The sequence below is a fragment of the Cherax quadricarinatus genome, chromosome 7, assembly GCF_038502225.1.
Source record: "Cherax quadricarinatus isolate ZL_2023a chromosome 7, ASM3850222v1, whole genome shotgun sequence".
Lineage (NCBI taxonomy): Eukaryota > Metazoa > Arthropoda > Malacostraca > Decapoda > Parastacidae > Cherax > Cherax quadricarinatus.
The window spans coordinates 24084698-24105589 of NC_091298.1; the positions used below are offsets into that span (position 1 = coordinate 24084698).

The window sequence follows — 20892 nt, forward strand, 5'->3', positions numbered from 1 at the left end:
TGGACTGATTTTAGCTTGTGTAGGTCCCAGTTTGCTTTTCTGGAAGAACTGGAAAACAGAAATGCTGCTTTTCAAGCGATAATTTCTAAGTGTTTTACGTTATTATCGATAATCCTTCCATGCTGATAACTTAATGGTAAAACATCTGAGCGGCTTCAAGCTTCCCCTGCCTGTGTATTTGAGGGTATTAGTCTTTGTAGTCCTTCGGTAAGATCTGAATTAGATTTAGTCTGTGTATGTCCTAATTTATCATTTTTAGTGGAGGAATTTGGATATTAACATCCATATAATGACTTGTTAATGCCTCTTCTGATTGCTTTCAAATGTTAAACGCTAATACATAAATAACTACACTATGAAATTATGTCGCATTCTGCACTAATCCAGTCGAGTGCAGAGGCACAATGGGCTGGGGTTATGGTATACGGGATGCCCTTCTCGGATAGCGCAGCGACGGAAATACACCTAGCTATTATTATATTCATGGGAAGCGCTAAACCAGTAGGATCCTAGAGGGTTGAATGTGCTATTTATTTAGATTTACATTACAGTTAAAAACGATCGCTACAAAACTCTATTTTTATTTCCTTGATCTATTATCATAAAAATGCATAAAAAAAATCAATAACATTATAAATACTATTATGACCATTTACTGGAGCTATACTAACGTTAAAAACTAAAAAATCAAGTAAATTAAACTTTTAACCTAAATTCATAATGCCTTGTGTTTGTAACTGATGGAATCAAATGATGCTGTTAAAGTGCACTCACTCACTCTGCTGACACAGATACCATCACTGGTGGATTTCCTCTGATGTTTACTAGACTCGTGACATGAATACCGTGTTTGATTAAGGTTGTAATACCGTAGAAGTCCATGAACCATTTTTAACGTTTTAATTTAACGCCTGTCCGTCTGATTCATCGTACACTCACATGTGCTGAAGTGGAAAGAAGTGGTTTGGAAGAGGGGAGGAGAGGCTATAAACTGTGAAGGTTTCCCCTACCCGTATTGCTAGTTTTTCCATTTGTAAATTGAAGTATAGAGTTCAACGTTTCTGGCAGGTAGAATGTTCCATTTTTTGATACTCTGGCAGAGAAATATTATTTCCTGTTGTGTGTTCTGCAAGAAGAATTTGCCAGATTGAAGCAGTTTCTTATCTTTTGCATAATAACTGTAGACATATAAAAAAAACTGTCCTGTTCAGTAACTGCAGACATTTCGAAGGGATGAACGCCGTCATTTTGTGCTAGTAAAGCTGTAAGTACTGATACTGTAAGCTAGTCCTCTCATGTGCCTCGACTTTGGTCTGGAATGTTTTTGTTTTTACATGCGATGAGTTCTTTCTAGTATGTAATTTCTTCGTCGCTTTAGTTCCCATGCTCGATTGCAGCAGCCCAGGAAAAAATGTGAAATAAATTTATTATTGTTAATATTTTGATTCTTGTGTTAAAATACAAGTTGATCCTTGTAACACAGGAGCTCAACGTTTCAAATTATAAACCCCCTTTCATTCTTGCTGTATTTTATAGTTTTTACTTTCTAATTCCTCTGACTGTCAGCTGGAGTAGTATGTCTCGTGAGTAACGGACGGAGATAGAGCCTCCACTCCTTGTGCTGAATGGTTCTCACAGGCTCAACGTTTTACACAAATGAAATATATTCCCATGTTTTACAGCTGCTTCCCCTTCCTCTATTTTACAGCTGCTCCCTCTTTCATATATTGTATTTACCGCTGCTCCCCCTGTCTGTGCTGTTGTCTTAACATTCCTAGGTCTCTTCCTCCTAAATAGAGCAGTACACTGTTTCGAATTTAATAATAGTGCCCGTCCTTGCAATTATATTCATATAGAAGTACGAAACCCAAGCGTTATTCAGAACTGTTCGTGCCCTGTCACTCCTCTTGGATAGATCTATATTTTTCAACACTGAAATATCTTTGCAGATTCCTTTCATCATACGCTTTATTCACAGAGGTAAGTTTTCCTAGAGCGAGTAGCCGCTTTATCATTCCGTAAATATTCGCATTATCAGCTAATTAGAGGACTTGGTTATATTTTCTACTATGTGTCTGCAAATCAGTAAGGTCTCATACCGAGGAAAAACAATAAAATACTATTTATTAGAAGTCTTCTCACAATCATATACAATGTTTGTAGCCTTCGCGGTAATTCGTCAATGACATATGGATTTCTGGGTATACCCTATTTAGATGCGATCAAGAAAACAGTTACAGTTGCTCGTATGTACTGAGCTGCTGAACACAACTAATGATGCTGTTGATGTTTTGGTAGTCATAATCATAAACCACAACCTGGTTGTGCTTGCATAAACTACGGGATACAACTTTCCAACAGATCAAGGAACAGTTAGTGGAGACTGAACATTGTCTTGAAATCCCATCAAACCTGGTCCTAAATATCCTATTGCTTGAGGACTTCAGTTTGAGACATCTTACATAGAAAAATGTATCAAGGACTATAATTACAGAAAGAGTACCTGGAACTAGTTTGGAGCAGCAGTCTCACACAACAGAAATATTAAACTTCTGCAATAAATTCGCCTTAAGCCAGCAGATTCCTGAACCGAGAAACAGAGAAACATCCTAAACATAATATTTATAAACAATGAGTATCTGGTCTGGGACATAACAGAATCTAAAACTGAAATCTTAATTAAGGTTCAGACTTGCTTGTACAGTGGCCAGAGACAGAGAAACACAGGCAAATTAACTGTGACTTAAATGAGAGAACCTGGGTATACAATATGTCTACCACGGATCTAAATTTTCTCGGGAGAATGAATTCATGGGCGTTCGAAGTGTCTAAGGCAAAGGAGAAAAGGAAAACTTCAGAGAGGAGCTCTCTCTACAGGCGGAGACTACTGAAAGACAGGTCTTATTAAAGGAAACAGGCTCTCTGAAGCACGAAAGGAAACTCTGGTTAGGGAAAATGGAGAATATCGAGCACAAAATGACCGCATCATAGAGAGTCCAGGAGAGACAGAGACAGCAGAGACATAAAATTAGACGAAATCCCAAATACTTCTTCTCTGTGGCAAAATCCTGAGCCAAAACTTCATCCAGTTTAACGGACATGGTACACTGATACACTGATGAAAATAAGGAAATGAAGTCACAATATGACTTTTCAGTGAACTACTCACTTATCAGGCTACAGATCGAAGACCCTAACGGATGTTTTTTACGAATAAGATGCAAAACACCACCGACATCTCCAAACTTTCTGATGAAGCATTAGCCCCAGTTGACTGTGAGAAAGCCGTCGACAGCATGGCCATTAAGTCTGCCCCAGGCCCAGACTCGTGAAGTTCCATATTCAACAAAAATTGCAAGAAATCACTATCTCAGGCCTTCAGTATTCTATGGAGGAGCCTGGACACAGGTGCCATTCCACAGACCCACTTCACAAATATGGCAGTAAAAATTTGCAAAACAAAAAGCTATAGACTAGTGGCGCTAACTTCACATGTCAAAATATTTTAAACGGGTCCCGAGAAAGAAGATTGCCAATCACATGGAATTGCAAAAAAATTGCACAATCCAGGGTAGCATGGATTTAGAGCAGGTTTTTAGTGCCTTTTACAATTACCAGACCATTAGAACATGGTCTTGAATGTAAAGGAAGATAGGTTAAATGCTGATGTAGTGTACAATGATTTTGCTAAAGCCTTCGACAACTGCAACCATGGTGTGATAGCGTGAAAAATAATAACTAGTAAAGTGGCAGATGGATACTATGCTTAACAAACAGATCCCGGAGATTAGTGGTAAACAAAGTGAAGTTGGAGGCTGCCACAAGAAAAAGTTCTATTCCTTAAGCCACAGAACTCGACTCATTTCTGTTTCTCATTCTTATATCCGACAAAGACATAAACCATATTATTGTATCCTGGTTTGCTGATGACACAATAGTGTGCAGTGAGAACAAGCTGCTGTTGCTCTGCTATGAAAGAATGGAGGAAATAGATTGAGACAGAGTACAAGACAACTCAAACTATTTAATAGGGCGAAAGTCCCATGTGCGAGATTTGGGAGTGATGATATTAGAAGATCTCATATTCAGGTATCACAACAATGTTGCTATGTTATTGCTACTGCAAGGAAAAATGATAGGCTGAATAACAGTGATGATTCTTTTCAAGTCACTTGTACTCTCCAAGCTGGAATACTGCTGTACACTAACGGCTTCCTTCAAGGCAGGAGAGTTTGCTGAGTTAGAAAACATACAGAGAACCTTCACTGCCCATAATGCATTCAGTCAAACATTTGAACTACTTGGAAACGCTTGAAAATTTTTCAACTGTATTCCTAGAAATGTAGGAAAGTAAATCATAATTTACACACGGAAAATCGTGGAGGAAATGGACCCAAAGCTGCACACCAAAATCACTCTTTTAAAACAAGAGACTTGACAGACAGTGCAGACCTCCAATAAAACGCAGGGAAGAGACGTGTATAAGGAGAATTACCAACAAACCTCTGGCTGTCTTTCAGAGGGGAAATTGAAGAGTTCCCTCAAATTCTTGATAAGCCGGGCTGTGGGACGTACGCTGGATTCTGTGTAGCCATGGTCTGTGAACAGGTCGCGGGGGAGGGGGTTAGCCACCGGAAACGTCCCTCAGGTATCCATCTGATCATACATATTAAAGAGAGGCGCAGTATCAATATGCATCTTTGTGGCACCCCACCCAGATTCATCCTACTCTAAAATTACCATACTGTTAATCTTATCTTTATTCTTGAGTTCTGCCAATGATCTCCGTCGCTTTTATTTCAGGGAAAATCTTTCAAATGGATCTAAATAAAAAAACAATCAAGAAATTCCTGAATGACACATTTGGCAGACTTCGTTCCATATGCATCACATCATCTGGTAAACACTGACCTGGGTGTTGAATATTTTCTGGTAGACATTAATCCATGTAACTCCTATTATCTAGTAGACGTTTATCTATGTAACTCACGTCGTCTGATAGACGTTAACCCATGTAACTCGCATCATTAAATAGACTTTCTTCTTGTCTTCGGACATAACCCATACAAATATGATAAAATTAGTCGCATTAATGAAGGGATGATTTGAAAAGGTTGCGTTGTGTTGAATGTGTGATGACAGCCACTCGGGAGTCTATCAACAGGCGTTGTATAACACCTGCTGAATGGAAGGCAAAACCAATATGATCGGAGAAAGGGATGAATACTTCCAATAACTTTAATCAAGAGTTTTTCACCAGCAGTAATAGTAGTGTGGACGGGTACCCTCTCACCGGTAGTTTCTCTTTCCCCACTGGACTCAATTCCGGTAAGACCCGGAGTTCTTTATGCATGTGGTTTCGTATTCATCCATTATAACATCACAATATTCGTCTGTGAGAAAAACTACGTACGTCTCTCTCTCTCTCTCTCTCTCTCTCTCTCTCTCTCTCTCTCGTCATAGGTACGAGTCCATTTTCCATTTTACTTTTTTTTTGTATGCACAAGATATCACTTAATCCTTTATTTTTTATGTATAATGCATGTTCCATCTCGAAATCCCATTTGGGCAATCGTATTTGTCAAATTTCATTCAGGGATCTTTTGTGTCGTAGTCAGCATATTCAAAAGCAATTTCATTTTTATTCACCATCTTGGTCGGCTATGTACTCTTGTCAGGACCGAACCTATGTTGTTCCTCGAGGTTCCTAAAGTATTTTAGTGAATAATAATAATTATAATAAATTATCATTATTAATGGAATGCAATACAGCTTGAGGAAGCCCGAGTGAGCGCCACTGTAGGTCAGGTTACACTGGGTTGATGTCGTAAGAGGCACAAGCGTGTAGGGTCAGCGCAAGGACGAAAGGAAAGCCACAGCTGTACTAAATTTATTTGAGTTAAGCCAGAATGAATGCACCTTAAAGGTAGGACGTTCAGAGAGGAGACTACACAGAGTGAGCTTGTCAGCATGTGGATGATGTCGCAAATGGGTTGACTAGTAAACAGGCGGTAAATCAACCATGGTCAGCCTTCAGGCAATGGCTAGCACATTCCATCTATACCAGTTGATGTCATCCTGACAAATAAACATCCCATCCTCCTCCTCAGCAAACAGTTTTTTTTTTTAAATCTACGTTTGCTAAGGTAAAGCGGCAGCTAAACTAAATGGGCTTAAGGAAAAGCGTGAAAAAATCAACGTTGGCGTTGGTATGACAGGTTACAATTTGAAAGTCTATTAAAATCTGTTAGTGTGTCAGTGGGAACTGACAACTCTTGCAGTGGTGGTAGCTGCCCGCGAGGGTTGAGAGAAATTCTCGTATCTACCTTCAGGAACCTTCGTCAAAAGACTCGCTATATTTTTTATAGAAAAAAGACTAACTAGTTTTTTTAAGTAATAACGGTATTACTACTAATAAAGTTACATTGGTTACAATGCACTACAACCTTGTGAACAGTACTTTTAATATTAAATACTGCTAATGATAATAATTAACTGCTATCATTATCATTTTCTGCTAAATGAACAATTCGCTACAATATAAATTTCCTCTTATTGTGACAATGTAATATGATAAATCTTAAATTCACAATTTAGATAAAAATTAATTAATTCTAAGTCAAAAATATATTTGAATTCGCTCCATACATTAGAGGAGACAGCAAATTCTGACAACAGGAAAAAATCTTCTCTACTCTTTAAATCGAGAAATGGGATGTTCCATTTTTAGATGTATGGCAAGGCCACTTAAGCGTCACGTCACCAAAGCTGTAAGGTGACCGAGAGAAGGAAAGATGGGGACAGAGATAGGGGATTATGGCACCAACCCTGCCACAATAGTAGGGTAACCCAACGCCAGGATAGGTAGTAGGTTGGTTAGCTATTCTGTAATTTAAAAAGCGCCTTGACCATATATGTCATTCAGCACTCTTGGAATAATAAAAAGAATATACACCTCACACGTACACACCTAAGAAAAACAGAGATTAAATGTAACACAAAAACTACTTTTACAAGAAAATGTACGACATAAATAAAAACTATCGTAGGAAGTTAAAACATCAAGTACCTCCGTAATTATAAAAAATTTAACAAAAGCAGAAAAGGCCTACTGTAAGATGTGGAAAAACATTTAAAAATGGGCTTTAGTTAGTTGCTCGCAGCACACTTCTTGTGGCTTAATGGAGTCTATTGTGTGGGCGAAAAGTAATCAATAATGTTAGCACTATACAGCATTTCCGTCTACTTTTCCACTTTACTTCACCGTCATGATTCCTGATGAAGGACGACCGAACATCCACATCCTGCCAAACCTTGCACAACTTGCTTCTTGTTTGTAGGACCTACTGGGTATGGTACTTCTCAAGAACATATCTGTGTGTGTCCTATGAAGTAACTCCTAGGTAAACGTCTGCTGCAGAACACGCAAGTTATTGCAACCTTTGCCTCGCCATCTTCCTTTTCATTTCTCGGGTCACCAACATATCCCGAGAACCAACACAACTCTATGTTCGTTCTTGGACAAATCACTCCTGATTTTTTTTCGACCATAGGATAAAGTGAGGCATACTGGGATAGAGAAGACAGAGTACATTGTTAATCTCAGTAGACAGTGAAAAAGAGATCGAACTAAGCTAGCTATTAGGATGAGAGCAGCGAGGACTGAGTGGAGCCCCACAGTGAACACAGGAGACTCATTCGGGAGCTATCAGCAAGTCTTTCACCCAGCGATAAACCAATATCAGCCTCGCTATTTGACCCATCAGTGAACAAAAAGTTTAGTTTTTTAATATTTTTTTTCAAAGCATATTCAACGAAATGGGAGGAAGAATGTAATTTTAAAGTCTTTAATGTTACTTTGCCAAACACCTTCGAAATTTCTACCTTATAACCAAAGGACGATATAATTATGTTAAAAATTCAGTTATTATTATTCTGCCAAAGAATAAATGTAAACTTTTAAATTATTTGACAAAGAATGAGGTTGATAAATATTTAATATCGACTTTCACATTATATATATATATATATATATATATATATATATATATATATATATTATATATATATATATATCATAGTTATTACCTGGGGCCCCCACCCCCCAAAAAAATGCAAGTATGACATTAAAAGTAAAGAAACATTCTCATCAAAATTATTTTGCAAAGAATAATAAGCCAACTACTGAACAGCTCTAAACTGCGTCTTTCATTTTAAACCGAATCTGGAGGATTGGTTTTTAAAAAAATGATTTATGGAAATTTTAAAGCGTGGCATCTCACTCATGACTGAGGATAACGTCAAGCGGCATTCACGAGTATGTGAAAATCCGAAATAAGTTTGAAACTGAGCCTGTTTATTAATCTAAAAGCAAAAAGTTTATTCCAAAATTTGTAGATCAAGCGCTACAATACAAAATAAAAATTTAAACTTTCATTTTCCTAAGCAATAAGCTAAAAAAAAATAAATCGTCAATCCGAAATGATATTAAAATGTTATCGGACAACAACGAAGCAACACAAGAAAAAACTGGTTATTTTCCTAAAACCTGGTAGCAACTAAAATACAAACGAAATATATAAAAAAAAATTTGTAACAAAAAATTACCAAAGAAAAAACACCTTTCGGTCACTCTTGCTGTTTATGGTCTCTGATTAGAAGTATTACAACCATTTAAAACAAATACAATGAGCTGTCTCCTAGTGAAAAAAATAACTATTTCAGGGCGTCACTATTTTTAATCTAAAAATATATCCCCGTACATGAACGGTAATTCTGAATAAATTTTGCGGAATAATAAATTAATTATATACTGACACTCCAATCACGGGTATGTGATTTGTTTCTGGTACACTCACCTGAATGATGGACCACAGGTGCTATACACTCACCTGAATGATGGACCACAGGTGCTACACACTCACCTGAATGATGGACCACAGGTGCTACACACTCACCTGAATGATGGACCACAGGTGCTACACACTCACCTGAATGATGGACCACAGGTGCTATACACTCACCTGAATGATGGACCACAGGTGCTATACACTCACCTGAATGATGGACCACAGGTGCTATACACTCACCTGAATGATGGACCACAGGTGCTACACACTCACCTGAATGATGGACCACAGGTGCTATACACTCACCTGAATGATGGACCACAGGTGCTATACACTCACCTGAATGATGGGCCACAGGTGCTATACACTCACCTGAATGATGGACCACAGGTGCTATACACTCACCTGAATGATGGACCACAGGTGCTACACACTCACCTGAATGATGGGCCACAGGTGCTATACACTCACCTGAATGATGGACCACAGGTGCTATACACTCACCTGAATGATGGACCACAGGTGCTATACACTCACCTGAATGATGGACCACAGGTGCTATACACTCACCTGAATGATGGACCACAGGTGCTATACACTCACCTGAATGATGGGCCACAGGTGCTATACACTCACCTGAATGATGGACCACAGGTGCTACACACTCACCTGAATGATGGACCACAGGTGCTATACACTCACCTGAATGATGGACCACAGGTGCTACACACTCACCTGAATGATGGACCACAGGTGCTATACACTCACCTGAATGATGGACCACAGGTGCTACACACTCACCTGAATGATGGGCCACAGGTGCTATACACTCACCTGAATGATGGGCCACAGGTGCTATACACTCACCTGGATGATGGGCCACAGGTGCTATACACTCACCTGAGTGATGGACCACAGGTGATATACACTCACCTGAATGATGGGCCACAGGTGCTATACACTCACCTGAATGGTCCACAGGAGATATATACTCACCTGAATGACAGGCCACAGGTGCTATACACTCACCTGAATGACGGACCACAGGAGATATACACTCACCTGAATGACGGACCACAGGTGCTATACACTCGCCTGAACGATGGACCACAGGTGCTATACACTCACCTGAATGATGGACCACAGGTAATATACACTCACCTCAATAATGGAGTGCAGGTACAATATACACTCACCTTGTTGATGAGCCATAGGTGTTATTGACTCACCTGAGTGGTGGACCACAGGTGTTAACTCACCTTGTAAGGCACGTCACTCAGCCTCTCAGATTATCTGCAAGTGGAAGAAAAGGAGCCAAGTGAGAATACATAAGAAAATTGTGACTCTCATAAGAGAGGCAGGAAACCTGCGTGAGGCAGTCGTCCCTGCTTTCATATATATATATATATATATATATATATATATATATATATATATATATATATATATATATATATATATATATATATATATATGCAAAACTGGACAAGATTCCAATGCTCTATTTATTCATGTAAGAGATTTTAACCATCCAATTGATTTTCAAAAAGTTGAGAAAGTAGTATCAAGTAAGTCCATGGTCGACAGGAATATAATTGAATCTTGTTTCATAAAAAGCAGTTTTGACAATAATATGAATATTTCCTTTGGTTTATATAAATTAGATCCATTTATAATTAATAGAATTTGGGTAGAATTTAATAATACACTGGACAAATAAATAGCTTGGGGGTGAGTTTTGCAAAGGACCTGTCCAAGTTGGCTCGCCGCGCGTCACGTGTTTAACCGTTGTGGGATCTGATAGTGAGGTGCTGGCCGACCCCTTATATAGCTTCCTTGGATGCTTCACTTTCATAGTTCCTTGATAATGTGAGTAGTCACGAAAGCGCTTGGAATTTCTCTATTCTTTCAGAGTGGTTGTTTTGCATATTTTGAAATCACCTGTTTACTGTGATCTTATTGCATATATATATATATATATATATATATATATATATATATATATATATATATATATATATATAAACATTGTCTGTACGTCCACAGCAGGACTCGAACCTGCTAACTCTGTATCAGAGTCCACAGTACTTTACCACGGAGCTAGACCCGCGATAAGTAAATAATTTCGCTTGTTTGGGAATTGTTAAGCATATATATATATATATATATATATATATATATATATATATATATATATATATATATATATATATATATATATATATATATATATATATATATATAAACAATAATCATGCAAGATTTCGGGTACGTCTTGCTACTTGTACTTATATTTAAATCACGTTACACATCCATGCACACGTTTATGTACACACATTCATCTGAGTTTTCTTGGATTTTAACTTAATAGTTCTTGTTTTTATTACTTTTCCTTTCACATCCATTGGAAAGTGGAATAAGAATCTTTCCTTCGTAAGCCATGCGTTTTGTGAAAGTCAACTAAAATGCCGGGAGCTTACTAAAAAGGAAAAGAAGAAAGCCGTTAAAGTGGGATGTTTCAATGTGTGTGGTTGTAGTGCAAATGATAAGAAAGAGATGACTGTGGATGTTATGAATGAAAAGCTGGATGTTCTGGACCTAAGTGAAACAAAGGTGAATGGGGTAGGAGAGTTTCAGTGGGTAGAAATAAATGGGATTAGGTCAGGGGTTTCTAAGAGAGAGATAAGTAAGGAGTAGCAATAATATTGAAGGATAAGTTATGGCAGGAAAAGAAGGAATATAAATTTATAAATTCAAGGATTATGTGGAGTACAATAAAGGTTGGATGTGAAAACTAAGTTATAGTGTTTATGCACCTGAAGAAGAGAGAAGTGTAGAGGAGAGAGAGAGAGATTTTGGGAAATGTTGAGTGTTTGGGGAGCTTTGAACCAAGTGAGAGAGCACTTGTGGTTGGGGATCTCAATGCTTAAGTGGGTAAAAATGTTGTAGAGGGAGTAGTAGGTAAATTTTGAGTGCCAGGGGTAATTGAAAATTAGGAGCCTTTAATTGAACTATGTATAGAAAGAGGTTTGGTAAGAAGTAATACATATTTTATGAAAAAGATAAATAAGTACATATACAAGATATTATATAGTACGTAATGAACGTAGTTAGATTATGTATTGGTGTTTAAAAGGTTGATGGCTCCACGATGTACATGTTTACAGAGGAGCAACGGATACATCGGATCATTATCTATTTGTAGCTACAGTTAGAGTAAGAGGTAGATGGGACAACAGGAAAATGGCAACAGTAAGTAAGAGGTGAAAGTTTATAAACTAGGGGAGGAAGAAGTTAGGGTGAGATATAAGCAACTTTTGGCAGAAAGGTGGGCTAGTGCAAGTATGGGTAGTGGGGGGTGGGGGGTGCAGAGAGATGGGATAGTCTTAAAAATGCAGTATTAGAATGTAGGGCAGAAATTTGTGGCTATAGGAGGGTGGGTGCAGGAGGAAAGAGAAGTGATTGGTGGAATGATGAGGTAAAGGGTGCGATAAGAGAGATAAAGGTAGCTTATGAGAGTTTTTTACAAAGCAAAAGTGATATATGGAGAATAAAAGAAAGGTGAAGAGAGTGGTGAGAAAGTTCAAAAAATGAACAAATGATAGAGTGGGAGAGGCGCTGACAAGAACTTTTACTGAGAATAAGAAAAAAAATTGGAGATAAACAAGTTAAGAAAGCCTATGGAACAAATGGATCTGTCAATTAAAAACAGAGTAGGGGAATTTAGTAGATGGGGAGCTAAAGGTACTGGGTAGATGGCAGAAATATTTCGAGGAATTTTTATATGTCGATGAAGAAAGGGAGGCAGAATTTCATGCACTGGTCAGGAAGGTATAACATCCTTTAGGAGTGAAAAGAGCAGGATGTGAGTGTGGGGGAGGTGCGTGAGGCATTACGTAGAATGAAAGGGGGTAAATCAGCCGGAACTGATGGGATCATGACAAATGTTAAAAGCAGGGGGAGATAGTGTTGGAGTGGTTAATATTTTTATTTAATAAATATATGAAAGAGGGGAAGGTACTAGGGACTGGCAGAGAGCATGCATAATTCCTTTATATAAAGGGGAGGGGGGACAAGAGATTTTAAATAATATAGGGGAATAAGTTTACTGAGTATACCAGGTAAAGTGTATTACTGAGAGAATTAGAGGTAAGACAGAGAGCAGGATCGCAGATGAGCAAGGAGGCTTTAGAATGGATAGGGGATGTGTAGATCAGGTGTTTACATTGAAGCACATATGTAAACAGTATTTAGATAAAGTCTGGAAGTTTCCATTGCATTTATGGATTTAGAAAAGGCATACGATAGAGTGGATAGGGGAGCAATATGGCAGATGTTGCAAGTGTATGGAATAGGTAAAAAGTTACTAAATGTTATAATTTTTATGAGGATAGTGAGGCTCAGGTTAGGATGTGTAGGAGAGAGGGAGATTACTTCCCAGTAAAAGTAGGTCTTAGACAGGGATGTGTAATGTCACCATGGTTGTTTAACATATTTATAGATGGGGTTGTACGAGAAGTAAATGCTAGGGTGTTCGGGAGAGGGGTGGGATTAAATTATGGGGAATCAATACAAAATCGGAGTTGACACAGTTACTTTTTGCTGAAGATACTGTGCTTTTAGGGGATTCTAAAGAAAAGTTGCAAAGGTTAGTGGACGAGCTTGGGTGTGTAAAGGTAGAAAGTTGAAAGTGAATATAGATAAGAGTAAGGTGATGAGGGTATCAAACGATTTAGATAAAGAAAAATTTCATATCACATTGGAGGGAGTGAGTACGGAAGAAGCGAATGTTTTCTTATATCTGGGAGTTGACTTGTCAGCAGATGGGTTTATGAAGGATGAGGTAAACCATAGAATTAAGAAAAATGGTGAGTGGTGCATTGCGGTATCTGAAGACAAAGAACGTTATCCATGGAGGTAAAGAAGGAAATGTACGAGAGTATAATTGTATCAACACTCTTATATGGGTGTGAAACATGGGTTGTAAATGGTGCAGCGAGGAGGCGGCAGGAGGCAGTGGAGATGTCGTGTCTAAGGCAATGTGTGGTGTTAATATTATGCAGAGAATTCGTAGTGTGGAAATTAGAAAGAGATGTGGAGTTACTAAAAGTCAAGAGGACTGAAGAGGGGCTGTTGAGGTGGTTTGGTCATTTAGAGAGAAAAGAACAAAGTAGAATGACTTGGAAAGCCTATAAATCTATTGGGGAAGGAAGGCGGGGTAGGGGTCGTCCCCGAAAAGGTTGGAGGGAGGGAGTATATGAAGTTTTGTGGGCGAGGGGCTTGGACTTCCAGCAAGCATGCGTGAGCATGTTAGATAAGAGTGAATGGAGACGAATGGTTTTTGGGACTTGACATGCTGTTTGGAGTGTGACCAAGGTAACATTTATGAAGGAATTCAGGAAAACCGGCAGGCTGGACATGAGTCCTGGAGATGGGAAGTACAATGCCTGCACTCTGAAGGAGGGGTGTTAATGTTGCAGTTTTATAACTGTAGTGTAAGTGCGCCTCTGGCAAGACAGTGATGGAGTGAACGATAATGAAAGTTTTTCTTTTTCGGGCCACCCTGCCCTGGTGGGAAACGGCCGATGTGTTAATAAAAAAAATATGAACTCAAATCAACTTGTGTGTGTGTGTAATATTTATTTTTGTGGAGTGCTACAAGATGTAATGCCTTTTACATTTTGAAAAAATCTGTGAAAATAATAAAATACGAAATTAAAACCAAAGGTATAAACAGTCTTAGTTATACATAAAAAAATTTTTTCCGCGATCATGTAAAAAAAAAAAATAGTAGTATATTCAGAGAGATGACTGGGAAGCAAGTTTCTCGAATTTTCATTTTGTTTGCTAGGTTATGTTTATGGAGTGCAGGTTGACCATAAGAAGGCAAAGTTTTTATTCCATAAAAATCAGTAAAGTGTGTCCTTTTACTTTACATATTGTCGGTAATTCTACCAACATTATTACATAAAAATCAATGAATGCATTTGTGTGAAAATGACTTCTGCGGTTTTTTAATGTAAATTACTCATTACTGAACTAATTTTATTGCAAGCATTTACTACCTATTACTGATGGAAAAACTTCAAGTGTTTTAAATTTAGTGATTTGGTATGAAGTGAAAATAATGGGAGTTATAGGTGTCCGTTCGTCTTGTCCCTTCTTCATCTTTCCCTTTCCTCCCATCACCCCTTCCCCCTTCCATAAACCCACCCTCTTTCTTTCTCCCCTCCTCTCTTTCCCACTTCCTCTTTCCCTACCTCCCTCTCTCTCTTTTCTCTGTGTCTCTGTCTCATTCTCTTTCCCACTCTCTCCCCCTGAACAAAAGTATGAAGTTTACGTCAAGAAGAATGTCGTCCCCAGAGTGAAACATTTAAGTGGATCTGTTTTGTTTTGCGACCGCTGTGCAGCCTACGGTGCTGCTGCTCTTAATTTAAAAGATGGCTGCAAGAAGCCACCAACACACCAGGATAGTTGAGCCAGAGTCTAGCGTTCTCTATCTAGACGCTCTAACTTGGCTGTTCCCTGCATATTTATGTCACGAAGTAAACATACACATGTTTGCTAAAAAAATCAACGTCATTATTTGGTTTGCACAATTGCCGAACCTCAGGAAAGAGGGATATTTGGGCCATGAACTTCTAAACAGCAGCTCACAGGAGCACAATCTGGAGCAAAAACGCCTAGATGAGCACACACACTTACATTATAGAATATTTACGCAACAGCTGTCCTTTAATATAGGCACTCATTGCATATTAATAGATAAATTAAACGAAGCCAAAATTAACTTCACGCTAAAAACCACATTTAAATCTATTGAATAGTTTAACGAATGCAAATTTCTAAGAACTTAATTAATCCTATTTTCTTTTTTTTTTTAAATTTGGTAAAAACTTGATGATGTATTGGGTCATGTATTTCATGAAGTCCTCAAACTGAATTAGTAAAGCAATAATTTTTCCCTGTATGTCTGGTTCACCTTCATCTGTATATTAATTAATAATTTTTCGGATATTCTCAATTTGTATTTTTGGTTTTAAATCAAACGAAAATAGACGAGTTAATTTTTCACCGTGTTGAACATCATGAATTTTTCATGTTACTATTTTTTTGTGTATTAAGGTATCTGATATCGGAAAGAAGGATGCAGTGAATTTTCAAAACTATATACATAGAATCTTCATCGACTCAAATTACTATCCATTAATTCCCAAGTAACTCACGCTGTAATGAGGAAACTATAGACGACTACTGGTTTATTTGTAAATTGTTCCAGCCACTGTATCGTGACTGTTGTCCCTCAGTACAATTAATATAACCACAAACTTATGTGTTCCAGTACTTTTGCTCGAATATAAAATTTAAATAAGTTATTTTTACTTGAATTTAGGAAGTGTATGAATGAAATACAAACAGTGTTCATCTACCTTAAGACACCAACCAGTCTATCCTCGTGATAAAACAGCATGTCATTGTTGCTAGGACAGCCATATGGCTGAGTGATAATATAGTCTCAGATAGTGGATATCCGACACTGATCTTTCTAGTGCGCTAGTTGATTCCTGTTTTATGTTCGCGCGTCAGAAGTAACTTAATAGCCTTCTATTGCTCTTGTGGTGTGTTATAATGTTTGGTAAAGGGTAATCTAACCTAAATGACGAAAATCGAGAAATTTGCTGTAAATTTGTGTGAACTCCACCCAGAATTTAAGAGGATGGCACAAAGATCCATCACTTATTTTTCATTGCAACCTATTCTCTGTTTACTACGTTAAGTTCCTCACTCGGTTCCAAACTCGAATGTTTAAATGTTTCCTGTAAATCTACGAATTCTTTTTCTTTGTCTGACTCGGAAACCTTAGCTTACAAACTAATAAAAATTATTATAAATAAAAAAAATAAAAAAATAAAAGAATGCTACGTGTCTGGCAATGCAACTCGTCTTCCTGAAGCAAACATCGGTTTTTCTCTCTCTCAAATGCGATGTTAAGTATATTTCTCGATAAGCTTTAGTTAGGTTAAAATACGTTTAGCTGTCGTCTATAAGAAAAATTTAACGAACTGTAACACATCATAACGCCAGTATTTACAGTAATACGTTAAGGCGACAGAAAAATTTGTAGCGTAACCTAACACCTAATACGTTTAGCTGTCGTCTATAAGAAAAATTTAACGAACTGTAACACATCATAACGCCAGTATTTACAACAATACGTTATGGCGACAGAAAAATTTGTAGCGTAACCTAACACGAGGACTCGCCGAGCAGTTTTGAAAATCGACAGTCTAGTAATTAGGTTTTCATTTCCAGTGACAGTCACTTATTGGATGTTCTTCGCCAAGGTGATATACTGATGTTGATTTGGACGAGATGGCTGAAGGCTCTCAAGGAACGTTCGAATCCGTGCGGCTGTACCAAATCAAAGTAAAAAATTTTTGCAAGCTACAAACATCTATAGTCAAACAGAAATAACTAGATTTATTGTTTTATAGATTCTGTAATTTTTTGCTTTTTAGTGTAAGCAGTACTTCCCATGCTTACTAATAATTTGTCAAATCATATTAACTTGTCTAACTTGACAACAAAAGTTGTCAAGTTAGACAAATAGTTTCACTACAGTGAGATAACATGGAAGCACATGAGGTGTTATATTTCTCGCTTACGTCTTTGGAAGCATCATATCACTGGTGTGATGCTTCCAAAGAAACTTGAGAACGTCTAAGACTATGTTATGGATGCAAATGACAGGCTGATGACGATATTTTTTATAATCATAACTAAGCGCTAAACCCACAAGGGTCAAACAGCGCTGGACAATAGTGAAGAAAAGCCAAGTTCCAGGACAATCTTTTGAGACAACGCATCGCAATTTGTAGAGCTTCTTCATAATCATGAGCGAAACCTTGCTACAATGACAGCACGTCTAAAAAAGTGAGATCCTAATAAACAGTCCAAACTTGTACCAATCGATGATTACTTTTATTATCCACGACATCCTCCTGCAATAGCCAATAAAGATCACACTGCAACTGCTGTTGCAATTTTATATAACACTCTATAACAAAGTCACTAGAAACACGATGAACTTAATTAGAATTTGATATGATTTTTTGTTGATGGGAACGAAAATGACGCATAAAATGTAAAGTAATTCTGACTTCCGAGTAAGCTAAGATGTAACACTACCGCCCTTCCCGGACAGCTTAAATGTGTGATGATATCTTCAGATGGAGATAGATAGGAAAGATTGAGGAAGAAGAGAACGAGGAGATTTAGGAATCGGTCCTCTTCATGTGTGTGTGTGTGTGTACTCACCTATTTGTGGTTGCATGGGTCGGGTCATAGCTCCTGGCCCCGCCTCTTCACTGATTGCTACTAGGTCCTGTCTCTCCCTGCTCCATAACCTTCATCATGACCTTCATCAAACCTCGCCTTAAAACTATGCATGGGTCCCACCTTCACTACGTCACTTTCTAGACTATTCCACTGCCTGACAACTCTATGACTGAATAAATACTTCCTAACATCCCTTTGACTCATCTGAGTCTTCAACTTCCAATTGTGACCCCTTGTTTCTGTGTCCCATCTCTGAAACATCCTGTCTTTGTCCGTGCAGTATTTTATATGTCGTTATCATGTCTCCCCTGACCCTCCTGTCCTCAAGTGTCGTCAGGCCAATTTCCCTTGACCTTTCTTCGTAAGACAATCCCCTTAGCTCTGGGAATAGTCTTGTTGCAAACCTTTGCACTTTCTCTAATTTCTTGACGTGCTTGACCAGGTGTGGATTCCGAACTGGTGCTGCATACTCAAGTATGGGCGTGACGTATATGGTGTACAGAGTCTTGAAGGATTCCTTACTGAGGTATCGGAACGCTATCCTTAGGTTTGCCAGACGGCCGTACGCTGCAGCAGTTATCTGATTTATGCGCGCCTCAAGAGATGTGCTCGGTATTATACTCACCCCAAGATCGTTTTCCTTGAGTGAGGTTTGCAGGCTTTGACCACCAAGGCTATACTCAGTCTGAGGTCTTCTTTGCCCTTCCACGATCTTCATAACTTTGCATTTGGCAGGGTTAAATTCAAGGAGCCAGTTGCTGGACCAAGCTTGTAGCCTGTTCAGGTCTCTTTGTAGTCCTGCCTGATCCTCGACCGATTTGATTCTCCTCATTAACTTCACATCATCAGCACACAAGGATTATACGCTTGTTTCTTTCCAGGTGCCCCACCACACTTCTCCTGATGATCTTCTCCATGACTTTATACACGTTTGTGACACAGGTCTGTAGTTTAATGCCTCATGTCTGTCTCCTTTTTTAAATACTGGACTACATTTGCCATCTTCCATACCTCAGGTAGTTGCCCAGTTTCAATGGATGTGTTGAAGATCTGTGTGTGTGTGTGTGTGTGTGTGTGTGTACTCACCTAATTGTGGTTGCAGGGGTCAAGTCAAAGCTCCTGGCCCCGTCTCTACGCTGGTCGCTAAAAGATCCATTCTCCTGGCTTGAAGAGCTTTATCGTACCTCTTAAAACTAATCATGCTTCCTAACATACCTATGACTCATCTGAGTTTTCAACTTCCAGGTGTGCCCTCTTGTTCATGTTGCTCATATCTGAAAAGATTCTGGCCCTGTTCGCCCTGTTAATTCCTTTCAGTATTTGTACGTCGTTATCATATCCCCTATAGGCCTGTCCTACAGTGTCATCAGATTAAGTGTCCTTAACCTCTCCTCACAGTCCTCCAAGACTAGTCTTGTGGCAATCCTCTGGTGTGGGTTCCATACGGGTGCTTTATCAAACTCCAATATGGGCCTGACGTGCGCAGTGTAGTGTCGTGAATGACTCCTTACTTAGATGTTGAAAAGCTATTATTAAATTTGCCAGACGCCCATATGCTGCAGCAGTTATTTGGTTGTGCGCCTTAAATGTGCTCGGTGTGAAACTCACCCAAGGTTTTTCTCCTTGAGTGAGGTTTGCAATCCTTCCTTTCCGAGCCTATACTCCATCTGCAGTCTTCTTTGTCATTTCACATGCTGCATAACTTTGCACTTGGTAGGGTTAAACTCCAGGAACAATGTGTCAGGCCAGGCCTGTAGCCTGTCTAGATGTAACTGTAGCATTCCCTGGTTCTCGTTCGCCTGTTTGTTTCATGTCTTCTGTGAACTATCCCTTCGATAGATTTACTGGAGATTATTGTAAGTGGCACACACAGTGCATTTGCCCCCCTCCTTCAAGACCCAAGGATAGACATTATCCTGACCCACCACCTTCAAGGTATCTAGTTCCTCTGGCAGTTTCTTCACCACCTCCTCCATTGTGTGCAGTGTCCAGCATTTGTTCGTGCACCCTACTACCTCGGCTTGCAGGAAGCTTCTTTTTCTCTACTATGAATACCTCCTTGAATCGCGAGCTGAGCTCGTCACATGTTTCGTGGTCGTTCCCCGTGAACTCCCCCCTTTCCTTCTTTATCCTAATTAACTGGTCCTTAACCGTTGTTTTCCTCCTCATGTGGTTGTATAATAATTTTATGTCAGATTTAGCTTCTGATGCTGTCATTCTTGTAATGACGCTGGGCTTCTTTCCTTATCCATGCATATTCTTTGCTGGCTCTTGGGCTCAACTCCCTGTTTTCCTAGGTCCTTTGCCTTCTATTTTTTTCCAAACTCTGGCACACTGGGCTTTGGCCTCTCCACACCTCCTCGTGAACCATGGGCTCACTCTGGTCTACCCGTTGTGTTACCCTTTGGTACGAACTTCTCCACTGATTCCCTGCACTTTGTGAACACGCATTCCATCATTTCGTTTACTGTCTTTCCCTCTAGCCCGCTTGCCCACTGCACCTTATGTAGGAATTGCCTCATACTTGTAGTCCCCTTTTCAAAAGTCTGGCTTCTCTCGTCCTTCAATGTTAACTCTATTATGTATTCAAAACTCAAGACTACATGATCACTAGCACCTAGGAGCCATTCCTGTGTGATATCCCCTATGTCTTAACTGCTCAAGGTGCATATGAGGTCGAGCCTTGCAGGTTCATTGTGTCCTC

General features: G+C 38.9%; 1 protein-coding gene across 1 annotated transcript in view; it reads right to left on the bottom strand.

Moving 5' to 3' along the window:
* The window catches only part of LOC128687001 (putative neural-cadherin 2), a 1231968-nt gene that overhangs the window by 1042793 nt on the left and 168283 nt on the right, over positions 1-20892 (bottom strand). Inside the window, exon 2 of the mRNA XM_070082105.1 lies at positions 10109-10142. The gene's annotated coding sequence lies outside the window, so the exon portion shown is untranslated. The remainder of the gene's footprint in view (positions 1-10108; positions 10143-20892) is intronic.